Below are 19,086 nucleotides of genomic sequence, written 5' to 3'. Positions count from 1 at the left end.
CTTGATAAGTGTCGTAATTTTCATTTTATTTATTTATTGTAGGCCTATTAATATATATAGGCTATATATATACATATAAAAAATATTCAGATAATAATAATATTAATGAAATTATTTTGTTCAATTACTTAAATGATAATGTTTAATATATTTCAGTTAATTGAAGAGATTATAGAAAGAAAAATTTGAAATTCCGGCGTAAATTATGAAAAGATGGAAAGCAATTTATAAAATAATCTGATATATTTCTGGCATTTAAGAATTAAAAGGTAATTTTCAGAATACTAAGTATCAAAGGTAAGAATTGTACGAGTAGAATCGTATCCTAGCTACGAGTTGCATAACTTTCCAGGCAAAAACATTTAAATTATTTATAGTACTCTTACGGAATTTTATTTAAACACTTTTTATATCATTAATTGCTATAAAATGGTAGAAAAGCGATGATTTTTATAGAATTTTAAATGGTAATAATACCTCACTCGAGAAATGACACATGACTTCCTCTATCTCTTCATTCCCTCGACCTTTAACCTGCAAAATTTTAATAGTATCAAATCCTCTAATACACAAACTTTACTGAAATTTTCGACAAAAGACACAAGAGTTATGCTTCAAATTTTGTTAACAAAATAGTGCCCTTTCCACACATACTAACATCACTACAAATAGAAAAAATTCCGAATTTGTTTGCATTTCTAGTCCCCTGAGTCTAAAAATTAAAAATTTGGGGGTCGTATTTTATATATAGTATATAAATTACTATATATAAAATACTTACCTCTCATATACTATATAACAGCCAGGAAGTTAAAATTATACGAGTTAGAAGCGTAAAATTATTGGCTTTATTTTAGAATTTAAACTCTAATTTTTATTTTCTAGTTGTCTAATTGAGGAATTCCTTCACGTAGAATGTTCAGCATGCAAAAATGTTGAAAAATGATTATAAAAGTCATTTACCGTTAAACAATTGAATGTAATAAGCGCTGCATTTTTACTTTCTTTTTCTTTTTATAACATTATAACGTTTAAATGGACCATTCCTCGTTTATTGTGTGTTTAGAATGTGTTAGAAATACCACAGTGAAAATATATAGATAAAAATTAAATTATCAAGCTTTATCTAATGTTCTACCTCATTATTATGCAGTGAAATGCGATTATCGTGCATTCTAGCATATTTGTTGACTTTAAATGAATTACTTTTTGGAATAGTTATTTCATGTCGTCTTAATTATAAAATAACTTTTTAATTAGTGAAAAATATAAGCCAAGCATGACCCGTAATATAAATCACACGCTAATACAAAATACTATTTCGTTGTAATTAATTCAAAAAACATTTTAAAATAAATACTTCATTAAAAAATCCTCAAGTAACGTTACTTGTAAACAAATTCTGATAAATGATCTAAAATTCAAAGCAATATTGTGCTCTGTTCTATCTCCCTGCTTCTTTTTCTGCTTACTATAATTTTCATCATTTATCCAATCAAGCCCTATATCTGTTTAATTTAGCATTAAACATTTATATAAATAAGCATAGCAGATATTCTGCGTGGAAATTTAACACTCGGAAAGCTATTAAATATAACAGAGGGAAAGTATGGCAATAGGTCAAAAAATGACCCTTTTAGATTTTGACATTTTTAGACTCAGGACCGCTTGAAACGTCGAGAAATGCAAAAGAGTTGGAGGTTTTCTATACGTATGGCTGTTTGTGTGAGGGCACCAACTTTGAAGCTTAATAACTCCTGTGCCTTCTGTTGAAAATTTCTGAAATTTTGCAGGATGGTTTGCATGTTAAAGGCACAAATACTGTTAAATTTTGGTGGTTAAAGATCAAGAGGGTGAGGAGATAGGATCATGTGTCGCATCTCGAGTGGGGTCGGACTTAATAAAGATTTTACACGTTATAAGCATTTATAATTTAAAAAAAATAATAAAATAAAACTAATATTCACTCTCAAATTGTTTTTGCCATTTTATAGTAATTTATAATAATAATGTGACATTTTATTTTAAAACTTTTTATAAGAGATGGCGCCATAAACAATTTTAACTTTTTTGCGGAATAAATTACGTATGGATGGATTTTGTTTTAAGTAATAACAGGAAACGTTAAAGTTAGCAGAACATAAAATATGTATAAATAAATTGTCACTGTATATTTCTTATAAAATATTTTGCAGAACGACTGTAAAAAGCATAAATAAATTGGTGTATTAAATCATGTAGGATGAAAAATGCTATTTATTAAATTAAATATTTCTCAGAATTCGAATTTATCTTTTATTATTTATAAGTCAGTGATAATAAATTAATTTTATTAATTATAAATTTACGATATGAACTAATAACAATAACATTAACAAATTAATCACTGTTATAATTAACATTCCAGATTCAAGCACCAATAATTAATTCCCTTAAATTATTACTGTAAATGGCATAATTACTGGAGTAGTATTTGGAGAAGGAAATATTCATCGAGCTACGAAAACTTCTATAATAAATCTAACAAGATAAGGGATCATTTCTCATACGGCATCGTTATTAGGAGTCCATTTTTCAAGTGGTAAGTGTCAAAAATAGTGAATGAAGTCGTTTTTGACACCTTGTGATCTTCATATTGTAAATGTCATCTTCACGTGTCGAAATTCTACCAACTTCTGAATAATTTGAAACATTTGATACATTTGTCGTGTAATTAAATGCACGAATAGTCGTTACGCTCTTGAAATTATAGCAATACTGACGGTTATTTGCTCTTTAATGGTGTTACAGTTATGGGTCCATGACACAACGAAATCGTGGCTTTAATTAACTGTCAAACTGAATTCGATATGTTTCCGTTAATTTAAAACAATGACGTTGTTAGTCTCGATACAGCGATACTATCCTGGTAACAAACTAACAGCTGATGTAAATTCCACACATCACAATACATACAACACATATTATCATCAGTTTTGGAAAGTTTTCCACGCTTTAACTCCATAGGTAGCAATAAGGGATGATTTATGTTTTTAAAATTAGAATTATTTGCATTTTATTTACCTAACGAAAGTATTAATAATAACTGTAAAGATATTTTTTTCAAGATGTCTAACTTAACAAGGATTAGTTAGGAAGAATTCTTCGGGGAATTTCCTTCTTCTAACATTCTCCAAAAGTTGAAAATTTTAATTATGAAGCATTATTATGGCCGTAATAATAATAAATGACATTTCTACACACAAAAACATACAATCTAAATTATCGTGTTTTTGACTTGACTTTAATCAAGACAGCTTTATAGTTACTAAAAGTATTATTATAAAAAGACATCTTTTGGAGTTTCTGTAGGTTTGTAAACTTAGAAAAATATTAAAAAAGGGGGAAAATATATATATACCACAAGATATATTGACGGTGTAAGTCACTGAACTACTTCGAGATAACATCCAATATCTTTCAAAATTTTGCATCCAGATATATTGTCAATATATTTTTTTCTATTTTGTCTTTCATTCCCCCATGTTTTCGAGAGAATTACATTTACCATTCTCATTGTTATTCTGTTACGGAATGTTTTCCTTTTGTTTTTGGTTTTCTTCACATTTTTGTTTTGTTTTTTCTTCTCTATTCTTCGATAGGATAAAGTAACGAGGCTTTTTGTGTTCTTACTATTTCCTATGTTCGATATATTACGATGCTAACGAGAAGACCGTTTCCAGAAATAGTGCTATGTCGATATTTACTTGTCACTTTTTTCCTTTCTCCATGTCAATATTGTGTTCTGGGAAAAGTTAGGAGATTGCTGAGGCCTTACATCGGAATCTAAAAGTGTCTATAAAAACTACATTTTGTTTAGTTTCTACAACCGACATGTATTATTGTTAGGAAAACACGGGATAAAAAAAAACAGCTTTCATTAAAACTCCGCTTATAGAAGACCATAAAAATTTGACTTTTGTAATTTTTCTTTTCGAAAAATTGATGTAAACTTTTATTTTATTATACTTACGAGACTCTCATACTGTGATTTTACATTAATACTGCATTATTTTACTTAAAAAAAAATATATATAATAATAATAACAATCCTGAATAGAAGTAGCTAATGTGTTTAAGTGTATTGCTATTCTGAATGCTTCATAAATAATTTTCGAGTAAAATAAATTCACTTTATTCATTTTTTTTAGGAAAAGGAGAATTGTGAATTTTAAGGATTTTAAAGAACATTTTAAATTATAAAATAGATTTTTAAATGTTTTTTTTAATTATTGTTTATTAGGACTTCTTTATAGTAAAGGACTTATTCTTTTGACTGCTGATTCCTCTTGTGTTCTGTAGATACACCAATATAGTAACTCCTATTGTTATCATAAGGAATTACTAGGAAAATAACAATAAATTTAAGAACATAAAGTAATTTTTAATGTTACTTTAATGAAGTTTCATTTCGATTTTAATATTTAAGAAGCGTTTTAATTATTTTTGTGTCTTAATTTTGTCATGTATTGAATACATTAATAATTAAGTACTGTATCTAATAATAATAATAATTATAATTTTTGAAATAACTTGTTTTATATAATTTATATAAGTTGTTACCTATTCGTTCATTTAATAAAATATATTAAAAATGAAAATTTAACTTCAAATTTAATCGATTTTTATATGACAATTTAAAACAATAAATAAATTACATTTATCAAATTTCTTACGGATTTTTATATTATTTTATAGTTAAGATGCATAAAATAGGGAAGAGGAGAAGGTAAGTACAAAGAAGAATGGAAATATTAAAGTATGGATAACTAAGAAGAATAAAAACAGAAATAAGAAGATAAGAATTGATGGAAATATCAAGCATATTGTATAAAAATATTAAATATAAGCCTTAAAGAATAGTCATTCAGGTAGTTAATAATTTAAGTATTATTATAACAGTAATCGATATATGAAGCAAATCCACGAACCATTATTAGTTATGCACCATATTTAACTAACTAATTAACTAATTAATTATTGGTTAACTAATTAAATCATGACCAAATAAGATAAACAAGATCGTAATACACGAGCCAAACCGTGACGACGTAACTAAAAGTTTTTAAGTTTAAAATAATGATTTTAAGATGGTTAATTAGATAAGAACTCTTAACGTCTTTAATAATAATCGCGTGAATAATTGAAACTGTAAATAAACTAGAATAAATTTATAGATGCTCATTTAAATATCTAAATTGTCAGACGGGTCATTTAGAGGATTTATTCCAAGCAGGGTATAAAAATTTATATAGGGTGTACAGAAAATGATTATAAAGAGAGCCATTTATCCTAAGGCAACCCGAATAGAAATTAAGAACTAGAGCTTTCGACAGCAATTTATATAACAACCTACAAGCTGTAAATAGTTTACTGAAAAGAAGTTTGTAAATTGTTATTATTCTGACAGATAGAGTGATTCATTAAAGGTGATTAAAATATAACAGAAATAATGACATCCAGGTGGTTGTAATGCGAGTAGCGATGGTACTACGTATTCTCATTATTACAGAAAATTGTGTACCAGCTTCACACATTTTCATGTTGTGCAGTCTTTCATTTTTATGCTGTAATAAGCTTCATAGATCATGTTTCGGAACCTGTTTACGATTATGTGGTAGATACTACAGCAACGACCGAGATATTTATGACCCTGTGGGTGTTTGAATGTAAAACTGCAAAAGTGGAATTAATGAGGTGGTTTTATGCATGGCACAAAACGTCAGGCAGTTTTTCTAAAAAAAAAACTTTCCTTGTAATAATTGGTAGAAGCGATAAAAAACATGAATATATAAAAGATATCTTTTTTAACTTTTTTAAACGCTTTTTTATAATAATAATAATAATAATAATATCTGGAGTTGTTAAAGTAGATTTTTTCGAGTCACACTTTTAATTACTTTTATAATCGATCGTTATAAAAATTTAACTTAAGCCAATTTTTTATTATTAAATTTTTAAAATTATAAAACAATTAATTTCGGAAATTTATAACTGATTTAAATTAATATTTACTACAAATTTAAATAAATAAATACAATTGATTTTCTTAAATATATAGCTATTCAATATATTTCTTACAAAATGTCTACTATTATTGATCTACTAGTCATTTTTTAACATGAGAGATTTAATAAAATCTCGCATGTTTTAAATTAAAATAAAAAAAAAAGAAAATAATAATAATAAAANAATTTTAACAAAGTTTTAATTTATGAATTTATAAAATATGTACTTTTTCAATATTTAAATTTCATAAGAATAAACTCTTAAAAGTTATTTTTATCCAATAAAAAATTCAAAAATATTCAAATCGAACTATAAATATTTATTACAGAATAAAATTTTAATCTATCAAGTAGTGAAAGTAAAATTAATAATAATAATAATAATAATAATAAAAATTTACAGTAAAAAATCTTTATAATTAATTAAATTTGATAGATTTTTACAAGGTTTAAATATACTTAAATCCTTTAAATAATAAATGATTTTCGAGATAACTAACCTTTTATAATTCTATTAATTAACTATTAATTAAATCTATATCTAATGTATGATATTAAATGTTTTTTTTTCTTTCTTAAAATTTACCGTTTAAATTTGATCAGAAAAAGGTCTTCGTGTGCCGACTATATCGATTTATTTTGTTATGAAAGTTTCAAAAAATATATATAAAGTATATATATATGTCAAACTGTGACTGCTAGCGCCTACTCAATATCAGAAAGCAGTCGAAGGATGAAACAAAATTTGAGAACTTTGTCAAAATTAGTTTCGTGTGGAGGTCCACTGAACAAATTTAAGCGAGAAATACGTCTTGATAGCGTACTGTTTACAGTTATTTCTTTTGTAATTAAGTAAATAATATATTAACCCCAATTTTATAGTTATTTCAAAGTCCATTCGTACGAATCAATAATGTTTTAATTTAAACGCAATTTTAATAATTTCCAATCTTTAATCTAAACTTCAATCAGAAAATATATGTAAAGTTAACGGATGTTTCATTATTAAGGATAATTTATTATCGGAAATAAACATGTAGATAATGAGGAACTACAAATGCTGATAAACTGTTTCAATCAATTATTAAATTTAGTGTAGACTTACATAATGAATGCTTACAGGAGTATTCATGATACTGTTAACGCGACAAATTGAAAGAATGTCGGATACAAGACTAATTATGTAGAATCTAATTAAGAGCACATACCACCAGAAAGTTTTTAAATTGACAAACTCTTATTACGAAGCACCAAATTAAAAATCCGGAAGGAGATTACTTCGTTCATTAAAGTTAAACATTACTTCAGCTGAGATTCTCAGTTAACTTTTGAATTACAGTTTTCTGATAGGGGGTTACGAAAGTCGCTACAGTGTAATGATTTAGTAAACGAATATACTAATGTAAATCCTCGTCTAAGAATTAAATTTCAATATTTTGATTTACTTATGTAATGTAGAAGAAAGGTTATTCATTAAAAGAATTCTTAGTTTATACGTAATGATGACATTTATCTATATACTGTACTTAGTGAACCAAAAGTTAATTAACCGTATTTTGTTTTCTACGTTTAGGTAAACTCGTGAACTGAATTCTTTAAAGCTTCGTAATTTGTGAATCGAAGAAGAAGAAGAATCGCATTTGGAATTGTTTTTAAAATAAAATTTGTAAGTAATAAAGTATTCGAATAAGATTTTTAATCCTCCCTCTATGTAATTAAGTAGTTATCACTAAACAATTCTTTTATTTAATGAAATATTGGTTTCTTCACACAATTAACATCGCCCGATAAAGACTTATTGCAAACAATAAAAGTTTTCTGTCAAAATATTACGTAATAATCAAAAGAACATTTTATTTATATTCTACTACAGTATATACTCTGGTTATACTGTTAATGTAATTCACACTAACCTTAAATTCCTGCATTATATTTTAAAGCAAATAAGTCATATAAAAATTTAATATGTACCGTACAATCAAACCACATCTAGAGAAGATAGCACAGAAAATTACTACCGTATAATGTCTAAGAAACCACAATTTCAAACACGTATAATAATCCAAACAGTGGCAATTTTTCGTAAAAGATTGCTTGAAATATCCTACTATTAATCTTTCGTAAGAAGATATACAAAACATAATTCTATAGAATAAAAACCTCAGTTTAAATGTAATAATAGTGCATATCAGAACGTACAGTTACGTGTATTTAATTGAAACTGTCTTTCTATCTATTATGTATCTAGTTGAAAAATCACTTTTGGAAAACAAATGACGTAGAAAAACAGTTTTTTCGATGATAAATGATCCTTCATGAAAAATCAAGAGTATATCTATAATTTTGAGTCACAATCACGTCCCCACACAAAACAGCGTAATATCTACACCCATAAATAACACAAGGTAGTTCAATTCAGTCGTTTTATGAATCGGGTCCTCGATACGTCTTTTTTTGATGATCGTTTAATCTTTCATCTAATTTCGAAGGATATAATATAGAACACGCTCTTCGGGACTAGGGGGAAAAAAAGTGATATTTTACAATATGGAATCAATTGACATTATCCTTCTTGGCAAGAACGTCTCTATTGTAAAGAACAGGGAAAGCAATACGGGAATAAAAAGAAACATAAATTTTAATCGCGAATTGAGACGAGTCGTGCCAGCTGGAGGCTTTCGCTTAAAATTTTAAGGGAAACGAGAAGAGATTTCATAGGAAAGTAGAAGGCTACCATTCCTCTTTTTCGTTTTTCGTTGTGCTCGGACGTCGATACGAGACAAGCTGACACCTTGTCAGATATGATGGATGATGGGAAAAGAAGGAAAGAAAATGCCCCCTTTTCTGTGAGATGGATGTGTCTTCCTTAACGATCACTTATTCTTCCAAGCATTCTCCTTGACCAGCGAGCACCATGGCTAAACCCATACTTGACTCTTCTTTAGAGACGAACAATATTAGACCATTCTTCTGTGGGAAAATTGAGAATTTCCTACTTCCTCTCGACATTAAGTACTTATTAAATAATAGAATTATCTTTATATATATATATTTAAAGGATAAAAACTATTGAATAGAAACTTTTCCTAGGAAGGAATTCGATTAATTTTTAAAATTTTCAAATCGTCTTACTGATCTTATTCTGTTATAAATTAGACACGTGTGTTTAAATTATTTAATAAGTTACCTGATATTGTATTGAAATTTAGAATTTATTTATATAGATTATTGAATACGTAATAAGTTCCTATTTAATATAAAAATCCTATTATAAATTCCTTTATTTTAATTGAAGGAAAATTCTCATATGAATTATTACACTACTCGAACATTTTTCTTGTTAATAATAGATTATGATTTGTTAGGCGATGTATTGCTATAAATAATAATAATCAAGCTATGAAGCGCTAATAAATTTTACAGACGATTGTCGACAAGTATTAAAAGTTTAAAACTTCACTTTAATGGATTGCTGCGTTAGGAAGTTTAAATTGCATAACTTACTAATTGAACCCGTAGCCAAAATCACGTCTCTTAGCCCTTTTACATATTGATAACTTCAAAGTTTGAAATGAATATTTTACCAGATTCTCTTAGAAATCTTACACGAGATCCATACCATACCGAATTGTCTCTTCTTCCCTCTTCGTGCACGTGTCAAATTAAAATGTACCAACGATTTCCGCACGGGAATATCGTCAGAATTTCGTGATGGTCCTCCCAGAATTGCTTAAAATCCCAATTCTTTGTATAAATACCCTTAGAAAAGTCAAAAGGTTATCATAAATTACTTGATCAAACAGTCATCCACTTGGTGGATTCTTGTATATTCGTTTGGAATTTAAAATATTATTTACTCGCTTGATATCTTATATATTTGCATTTCATTAGATTTAAAATGTATGTTGAATAATGGGATATCATCTTCAAATTTTCTGGAAATATTTTGTTAAAAATAATGCAAAAAACACTACATTAACGGTATGTGAATCACTTGGGATTGTGTAAAGAACTTTCATCGCTTAAAATAACTTATTATAATTAATGATCTGGTTTTGATGTTTTCCAAAGACTAGACGTGGTTTTGTCTGTAAAAAAAATCGATAAAAAATTAAAATAAAATTCCTATCTTTTCGAGTATTCGGTTTATCATCATATTACTTTTTAATTAAAATATAATTAGTTCATTTAGTTGTATTAATTTAGTAATAATCTATTAAAAACAAGATAATAATCTATTTTTTTTTTATTGTTTATATACTACGAAGTAAGGATTTTAAAATCCTTATTATACTTTAATAACCAATAAGGTATAGAAGACATACTGATGAAAACATTTCTTAATAACTAAGAGAACAAAATCGATATCCTACATTCTGTACTTGAATACTAACAAACGTTATTAAAAATTTAATAATTATACAACATTTCAATTTAAAATAATTAAATGCCTATTAATTTACTTAATTCATTTCGTAACTGTTAATTTAAAAATTTTCTAAAATTAAAAATTCGAAATAATGCAAAAGCTAGTAATTTGATACAGACCACAAGTCAGCTGCTGTTTACCTTTTAAAATTCGTTTCCTTCTTGATATTTTCTATAATAATTGATACAAAACAGAGTTTTATGACTCGACGTCTTTAAAAATCTATTCGAAAAGACAGGATCTTCATCTTTTTTTCTTTTTTTCTCTGTAAAAGCAACTTTTTCTTTCCATATCATCAGCTTTATTAAACCACAACAACCGCAGTTCATTTATATATATTTACTTTTTTTTTTTTTATACTGAAAGTTCACTTTCCTAGAGTGGAAAAATAACCATTCCGATAAGAAACGTGTAACGTAAATTGATAAAGTACAACAATTTGTAATCTTAGAAGCGTTATTCTGCGTAGGGCATTCATCAACCACCAAGACAATAAAGCCAGAAACATTACATAATAATAAATAATTGTTTTTTATTATTATTTATAAATCTCAATTACGTTACCGAAAAGTTAATAAGTATATACAGTACTTTTATTATAGATATACGTAAATACAGTTGTACTACTTCGTACTTCGAACGCTTCGGAATGCGAACGACACGTATATTTTATTTATTGTTTTCGACTTTTAATTTATTATATTATTAGGGAATTTACTTGTGTTATTTTTTACCTTAAATTTAAGCTTATTTTCCGTTTTAATTTTATCGAAGTGGGTTATTATTTAGAGTCTGGGAATGAGTTAATTGGCTTTCCGTTATTTCTAATAGGAAAAAAATCGCCTCGGACTTCGGGAATGGATTAAATTCGAAGTGTGAGACACCACTGTAAGAGGAGGGAAAAAATCATTTTTCAACATCAACAGTTATAGCTGATAGTGTGTAATCCATCGTAAGATAAATGTGCAGATGATGAGAAGAAAAACATGAATATTTTTTTTATTTTTCTTTTTTTGGGGGGTGGTTATTCATCATTCATGAATTTTTCGATGCCGTTTCATGAATGATGTATCCAACCATTACAAAGATAAATAGTATCCGTTAAATTGTGAAATTTCATGCAGGACTTAAACAAAAATCGCCTACTATTTTTATATAAAAAAAAAAAATCTCTTATGCTTTATTTCTTCCTTTTGTACTTCTGTTTTTTAAAGTCCTTTTTTACATATAAGAAGTCGTATATTTATAACTCCCTAAAGTAATGGCCATTCTTGGCCATAAATATAATTTTGGGATACGTCTCGTAAATTTAAATGTTAGAAAACCAGGGTTTTAAGCTCGATATCCTTTCTTTTTTGTTGTTCCGGCGCCTGAAAAGTCGAAAATATCCGTAAGAAACCATTCGAAAAACCACTGTCGTAAAAACTAAATTATAGAATTAATGCGATTATATAACGCTGCAACAGCGTAAATTTAGATTTAGCGGATAATTTATTTTAAAAGGTGAGGATTTACTTCATCTAATTTTATATAGAAGAGGATAATAAAAAAAAAATAATAAGTGAATTTTTTGAACTTTAATTCGTTGGAATTATGTTAATTTAATTAGAAGTCAACGTGCAATTCAGCGACCTTATTCACTTAACAAAAGAACGATATTAATCCGTTATTACTACTATTAAAGAAGGAAAAAAATACGTAAAATTCTAGATTCAATTAATTTTTTTTTCTTTCTTTCTTTATAAATTATTTACTAGATATTAAAGAATTTTCGAACGTCAGAATTCTTTAGTATAACTAAGTAACGAAGTAAAACTTAAGTGACAACGAAAGGCTAGCGTAACAAATGAATTGACAACCAACGACAGTTCTTAAGAGAAAGACATTAAAATCTACTCGTAATTTAATACATCTACCAAACGTTTTAAAGTTAAACTGGATGCTCTATAATGATTTCTGAAATAGGAGAAAGCTTCCAACTTTTTATGCTATCGGATTTCAGCTTCCTTTCAGACAATCTCCAAGACAAGGGAATATAATTAAGGATGGCAAGTGTCAGTTCCATTGATTTAATAATATAGGTAGATGTAAAGGTTAATAATAGCAAATTTTTGATTTTTACAGCACGAAAATGCACGCACTTATCCTATTTTTTTTGTTTTTGTGTGTGTCCACTGCGCGTAGATGCTGTGTAAATTAGTAAATCTAGAGATAAAAAAATCCAGAAACGAATTGCATAACTTTCCCTGTAACGTTTAAAACTGCTTGTGTGGCACTATCTATAACGATGTTTTATTTATTAAAAACTTAATTTTGAGGGTAGAAAAGGGTTTTATAAAAAATTGTAAATGCGAATAACTAATAATATCGTCATTAACTCCGACCCTTCTCGAGATACGACACGTGATCCCCTCTACGACACCATCCCCTCGACCTATAACCACAAAAATTTAATAGCATCAATATCCCCAATACACAAATCTCTCTGCAAAATTTCAGAAATTTTCGACAAAAAGTGTAGGAGTGATTAAGCTTTAAACAGGGTAAACAAATTTGTGCCCCCCACACAGTTAGATCCATAAATACAGAAAAAAAAAACCCTTAATTTTTCGCATTTATCGACATTTTAAGGTCCCCCCCGAGTCGAAAACTGTGGTAATTTTCATCCCATCGCCATACTTTCCGTCTGTTTATATATAACAGAGCCACGAAAGTAAAATTATAAGGAGGGGGGAGGAAAAACTTATTTTTGAAGCAAGTTAATTTACACTTTTATTTTAACTTAGTTAATTATGGCATGTGATTCATTTACGTCCCCGTAAATCAGTTCTTCTTTGCTTTTACTTTCAAGGTGTTACTTTGGAAGATTTTAATTAAAATTTAACGTAAAAGTTCCATCCATTGAATTTTCTTAATGATGGCAGAATTATCGATCATTATTCATTATTCTTCGATTTTTATAGATTAAATGCACCACACTCGAAAATAGGAATCCCGTGTTATATCGTAAAATTCTTGTTGGAAATCAATAAAATGTAATTTTCCGAAATTTATTCCGTTGTACTTTGTTAAGTAAACTTTTATCGATTATTAATGTTTATATTTTAATATATAATTATTGCCTTTGGTTATTTAATTGCAATCTTACGAAGTCAAAAGTTATTCCATTGATGTTTGTCGTCGTAACTAACTTACATGTTTAATGCACGTAATATACTTGGATGCTCAGGTAGTGTGTTTCACATTCTCATTAGTTTAATGAGTAAAGCGTGGAGTGGCTCATAAATCAGTTAACCATTGTAAAAACTAATTTTCTTATTAAAATATTTAATACTTTCAAACTTCATACAAATTACTTAAAATAAGAAGACTTTTCTTGTTTAATACACAAGTTCCAACGCTTTACAATTCGTATTTACAAGCTTATCTGAAAACACACACACGCACACACATATAAGAAAAAGGTTAACGAACTTTTGGATCGTCGTGTTAATTTTTTATATCAGCATTTAGATAATTGGAGTTTTTAGTAGAATCTCTGCTCTCTAACTTACAATAATTCAATTCATACACAATACAGAATAGCCCAAAAGACCATATTTGTTTTGTTTTGTTCGCTTATCAGTTTGAAACTGTGTATTTAACGAAGAAGAACTCATTCTGAACAATTTTTGTGATGTGTTAACTGATTTTTGGGCTATCCTGTATACAATTTAAACAATTATCCTCAATACATTTACTCTAAAGTATAAGTTTTTTCGATAGGATATTTGAAGCTGCTTACGTTCAAATTATGCAAATTGTGGCTTCTGGATCTGAATGTTGGACACATCTGGATGTTCAGTACAAGTACATGTATCATTATTATTAAATGTGATACTTTTACAGGTAAGTTATATAAACTTTTGCACTAGAGAGGTGTTTGAATTTAGTATATTAACTCACCTAGCAAGTAAAGATATTTCAATTGTATATTTAAAAATTGTAAATTGCAAGCCGATTCACACGAGCGACAATGAACGACGTTCGTGTGAATCCATATTTAGGCTTTGATAATGACAATAATGTATAAATTGATATGATAAATTTTTAGTTTTCGATTTAAATTGATATATTTTTTTATCTTTACAAAGATGTTTACTATAAATTCCCTTTGGGATATAAACTAATTTCTCACTTAAGTGTTTTAAACGAACAGTTTGATTTACTTTTTATTTTATCGAGTTAATTTTAAGTAATTTATATTAATGAATGACGCTATAAATATTTTATTTAAACTTAAATAATTTTGGAAGTTTAAAATGTTTAGAGATTTTAATTTGCTTTGTTGTTTATTCATGTACCAATTAGACAGGGAGTACTGAACAGATTTCCACTTGGCTGTAATTACAGTGCTTCAAGAGATTCTAGTTTGACAAGCACTGATGTTAATTAGTTGCAGATTTATTTTGAAAAAGGAAGAAGAAGAAGAAAAAAATCACGAGGAAAAAGTGCCCGTCTTGGGAAATTAAAGAATATTATTCGATAAAACAATAGGGAATTTGGCAATTAATTTTGATTCAATTAAAGAGGTACGAAGATTATTATTATTTTTACTCATAAATAAGAAATTGTAATATCTTATTGTTATTTTTAAATTAATTTTTATAACGAAAACTCGTTCCATTCTTTTGTAAACAGATTGGCGTATAAGGATTTTATATATAACGGCCGTAAATGTTATTAAATTGTCCATTAAACGAACAAAATTAATTTCAGCCAGTTATTAAACATGCTTAAGTTGACAGCTAAATGGATAGTTTCGAATCAATTCCTAATTTAGTTTATTTATACCCTATATAAATAAGATTTATCGGTTGGATACCAATGGAAAAAAAGACGATTTTATATAAAAGTGAAAAGCATTAAAATTCAAAAGTTTTGTAATAGGAATTTAGTTTGGCATTTACTTTTACACGTTTGCTCTCTACCGAATAAAAAAAAAAAATATATATATATATATTTTTTTTTATTAAAAAAAACTTGTATATAAGTTCTTTGTCGACGACTATACTCCTACGTTGACATTTATCTCAATAGAGATAGAGGTTATACGTAAAGTCGGAGGTGTAAATCCTGCACCTGAAACGGTGAAGGGCCTATGAGATTTCTCTTTGTAAACAAAGATCGGAAAGTTTGTGTAAAGCTCTACCTCTTATATTCTCTATCTATTCCCATGGGTCATTCCCATGAGTCGCTTGATATCGTCGTCCCATGACAGTTTCGTGTTTCTCCTCCAGTAGAGGATTCTGACGACTGAGAGACTCTTAGAAAATTCTTAATCTTCAATTTCCTTCAATGAAACTTCTCTTAAGACCCGGCTTATTTGATTTTTATATTTTCATTGTGACAATGTAATCACTCTTTTATTCAAAATGCAATTTAAAGTCTCGATTTTCAAAAATAGCGAATTGAACAATTGTACGGCTTCTTTATTTTCCACCAATCTATCTATTTTTTTCTTGTTTTTCCTTTTAAAAAGAGTGTTTAAAAATTATTTTTATTTCCAAACGATGCTTAGGAATTCGTTATTTTTATGAAAAAATCAATTATTTAGATCCACCAGAAATGAGAATTTATTATAGAGTTAGCGTGAACAAAACAGGAAACGGTAGTAAAACCAGCAGTCTAAACGGAAACTGGCTGAAAATTTAGTTGGAAAAATTACTTTTTTAAATGTGCATTTTCCTTTTAACAAGTTTCTAGTGCTGAAAGAAAGAAAGATTAATAGATAAAGACATTTCTATTAACTGAAATTTGTTTATTTTTCACAGAAAAGACCTGTCACATTCGTATATAATTTCAAATAATTTAAAAATGAGCTGCTCCTTAACTTATACTACATTTAAATTTATATATATATTAAGCATTTTATTTATGAAAATAAATCTTTAAAACGCCTGTTTTACAGAAGTAGATAAAAGTAGACGATGTTTAGTTTTCGACCTTGTTTAACAGGAAAACAATGTTATAGAAGAATCTTAAGAAATTAAACAAATGGAGGACATAAACCATAGAATGATCGATTTTGTATTCAAAATTCTCTAAAGAGAGATTACTAAAGATATTACTTGTTTGAAAAGTATCCATCTGGCTGGGAAAGATATTGATTGTGGTAGAAAGTTCTGAACCCTCCAATGGAAGTTTTGTTATCCTTTGAAATAACAGTTATACTCGAACAAACTAAAATTGAAAATCGAGGCTTTCTTAGACTTTCCTATAGTCTATTGTGAGAAAGTGTCTGTTAAGCACAAGTCTCTTTAATCCGAAAGATTACAAAGAGATCCTCTAGCTGGAAACTAAACACGCCAAGAGAATCTGGTAAAGATCACAAAACCGTAACTAAATAAATAGCGTAAGAGATTCGAAATTCTTACGCATTCAGAATTATTCCCTTAAATGGGGTGTTTGATTTAAGTTCAGAATAATTTTACTTTAATTGCTGATGAGAGCAGTTTGGGCACTTATCGCGTAAAATTGGATGATGATGAATGCTTATAAATCGTCAAAAGAAATCCTAGATAAGTCTAATTTAAGCTTCGTAGAAACTAAAGTGTCAAGGACTAAATCCAATAACCTTACCAGCACGAAACGAAGCCTCAGTTAAGCATTTTATCTCTTAATTAAGTATCCTACATGTGAAATCATGCTTAAAATGAACCGAACCATTCCTTAATATAATTCCATATTCTAAAATTTAAACTAGAAGTAGCTTAAATGAATCCGTTGTCAGTAAAAAAAAAATGAATAAAACTTCATCTTCATTAAATCATTTTTAATAATGTTGTTCATAATTTGGCTGTTTATTTACATTGAAAAATTATATGGGTCTCCTTTGAGAGATATCTTTTTTGTTTTTGCATTTTCTTTTTAATTACAATATTAATCACGAAAGAAATAAATTTTTGGATAATTAAACTTTGCTAAAAAAAAAGACAGTTCTCTCGAGTAAAAGAGAATTAATTAACATAATCCAAAAGAGCCAAATTAATAAGCTTTTAATACAGCTACTTAACCTAAAGTATCTCAGATTCTAAACAGGAATCTCGGTTTAGATTTTTCTATAATAATAATAATAATTATTATTATTATTATCATAGAAAAATGACCCTCCAAAATTTTTACAGTTTTGGACTCGGAAAACCTTCAAAACGTCAAGAAATGCAAAAAGATTAGGGATCTTTTTCCGTTTATATGGATGTTTGAAGCTTAATAACTCCCGTGCCTTTAGTCGAAAATTTCTTAAATTTTGCAAGGAGGTTTGTGTATTAAACGCACAAATACCGTTAAATTTTGGTGGTTAAAGGTCAAAGGTGAGGAGTTATAGAGAATTATATATCATATTTCGAGTAAGCTTAGACTAAATGCACATTTTACTCATTAGCATTTATAATTATTTATATATAAAATTCATTTCTACTCTCAAAATGAAGCTTTTTTTTTTTTTCTACCATTTTATAATAATTAAAAATATAAAAAGTTTTTAAACAAAATATCATAACAGATGGCACCACATACAGTTCTAACTTTTTTGCCTGGAATGTTCTTAAACTTGACTTTCAATTCTGGATTTCTTTATGAAAACATTTTATACATAAAAAAAANTTTTATAATAATTAAAAATATAAAAAGTTTTTAAACAAAATATCATAACAGATGGCACCACATACAGTTCTAACTTTTTTGCCTGGAATGTTCTTAAACTTGACTTTCAATTCTGGATTTCTTTATGAAAACATTTTATACATAAAAAAAATCTGAAAAGCGATTCCTAAACACGACTGACTTTAGGATTTGAGCTCGAAAATACTTAAAAAATAAGACCTTTAAACTAGATAAGCCTCAGTATCACAGTTAAAGTGTATGTTTTTCTGAAATAAAAAAATCTCCCCCAGTTTACTTAATTAATTTTATTTAGCATAGAAGACATTAGAAGTTAATCCAGTATACAAAAACTACTTTACTTAAGCTGCAATCGATATGGTTCCTTTTGTTTTATGTAGATTTATCGATTTTTCTTAATAATAATATTGTTTCTTCACCAAAAAAAAAAAAAAATAGTATTTTTAATCAATATAAAAGGGGAAAGAGTAAGAAAACAACGATACTCAAACAAAACAAAACCCCTCCCAAAAAAAAAAGTTTAATTAAATTTAAAAATAAATTGAAAGACATGTTTTATAGTTTGCTTTATCAATAATAGTGTATAAATTAAAAAATATAATGTCATTTTTATTGAATATTTTGCATTGTTCTTCTGTTCAGTGTTCAATCTTTTGATACTAGAACTTGTCTAAACTTTTTTTTTTTGCCATTTTCTTCTATAATCCTTTTAATCAGAAGAAAAAATCGGTAATATATTCTTCTTTTTCTTTCCTTTAATACTCGATATTCTTGTATCTTTAAAATTAAATGTCTTTTTAAGCATAATTTATCAACTTCAAAAATTAAATCAAAAATGGTATTACAAAAAATCGATTGTCTTATTTTGTTTTTTTTTATTATTGATTTTTCAGATTCCAGCAAACCGTCCGAGAAAAGTGAAAAAATTTTTTTTTATGTGATCTGAGT

The 19,086-nt window shown here is 27.4% G+C and overlaps 1 long non-coding RNA gene across 2 annotated transcripts; it reads left to right on the top strand.

Annotated features, from left to right (window-relative positions):
• Window positions 1-207: 207 nt before the first annotated feature.
• LOC111633710 lies at window positions 208-19,074 on the top strand. 2 transcript variants are annotated; one of them, XR_002758095.1, is made up of 7 exons: window positions 208-269; window positions 2,408-2,581; window positions 4,738-4,910; window positions 7,621-7,713; window positions 14,242-14,331; window positions 14,827-15,047; window positions 19,032-19,074. It is a non-coding gene; the product is annotated as an uncharacterized LOC111633710 (long non-coding RNA). The 2 variants fall into 2 exon arrangements; XR_002758094.1 differs by having other exon boundaries at window positions 14,242-14,364.
• The last annotated feature ends 12 nt before the right edge of the window (window positions 19,075-19,086 follow it).

This window comes from Centruroides sculpturatus, unplaced genomic scaffold, assembly GCF_000671375.1.
Source record: "Centruroides sculpturatus isolate CEXI.00-Female unplaced genomic scaffold, Cexi_2.0 scaffold910, whole genome shotgun sequence".
Classification (NCBI taxonomy): Eukaryota; Metazoa; Arthropoda; class Arachnida; order Scorpiones; family Buthidae; genus Centruroides; species Centruroides sculpturatus.
This window is presented reverse-complemented; position numbering and strand designations above follow the sequence as displayed.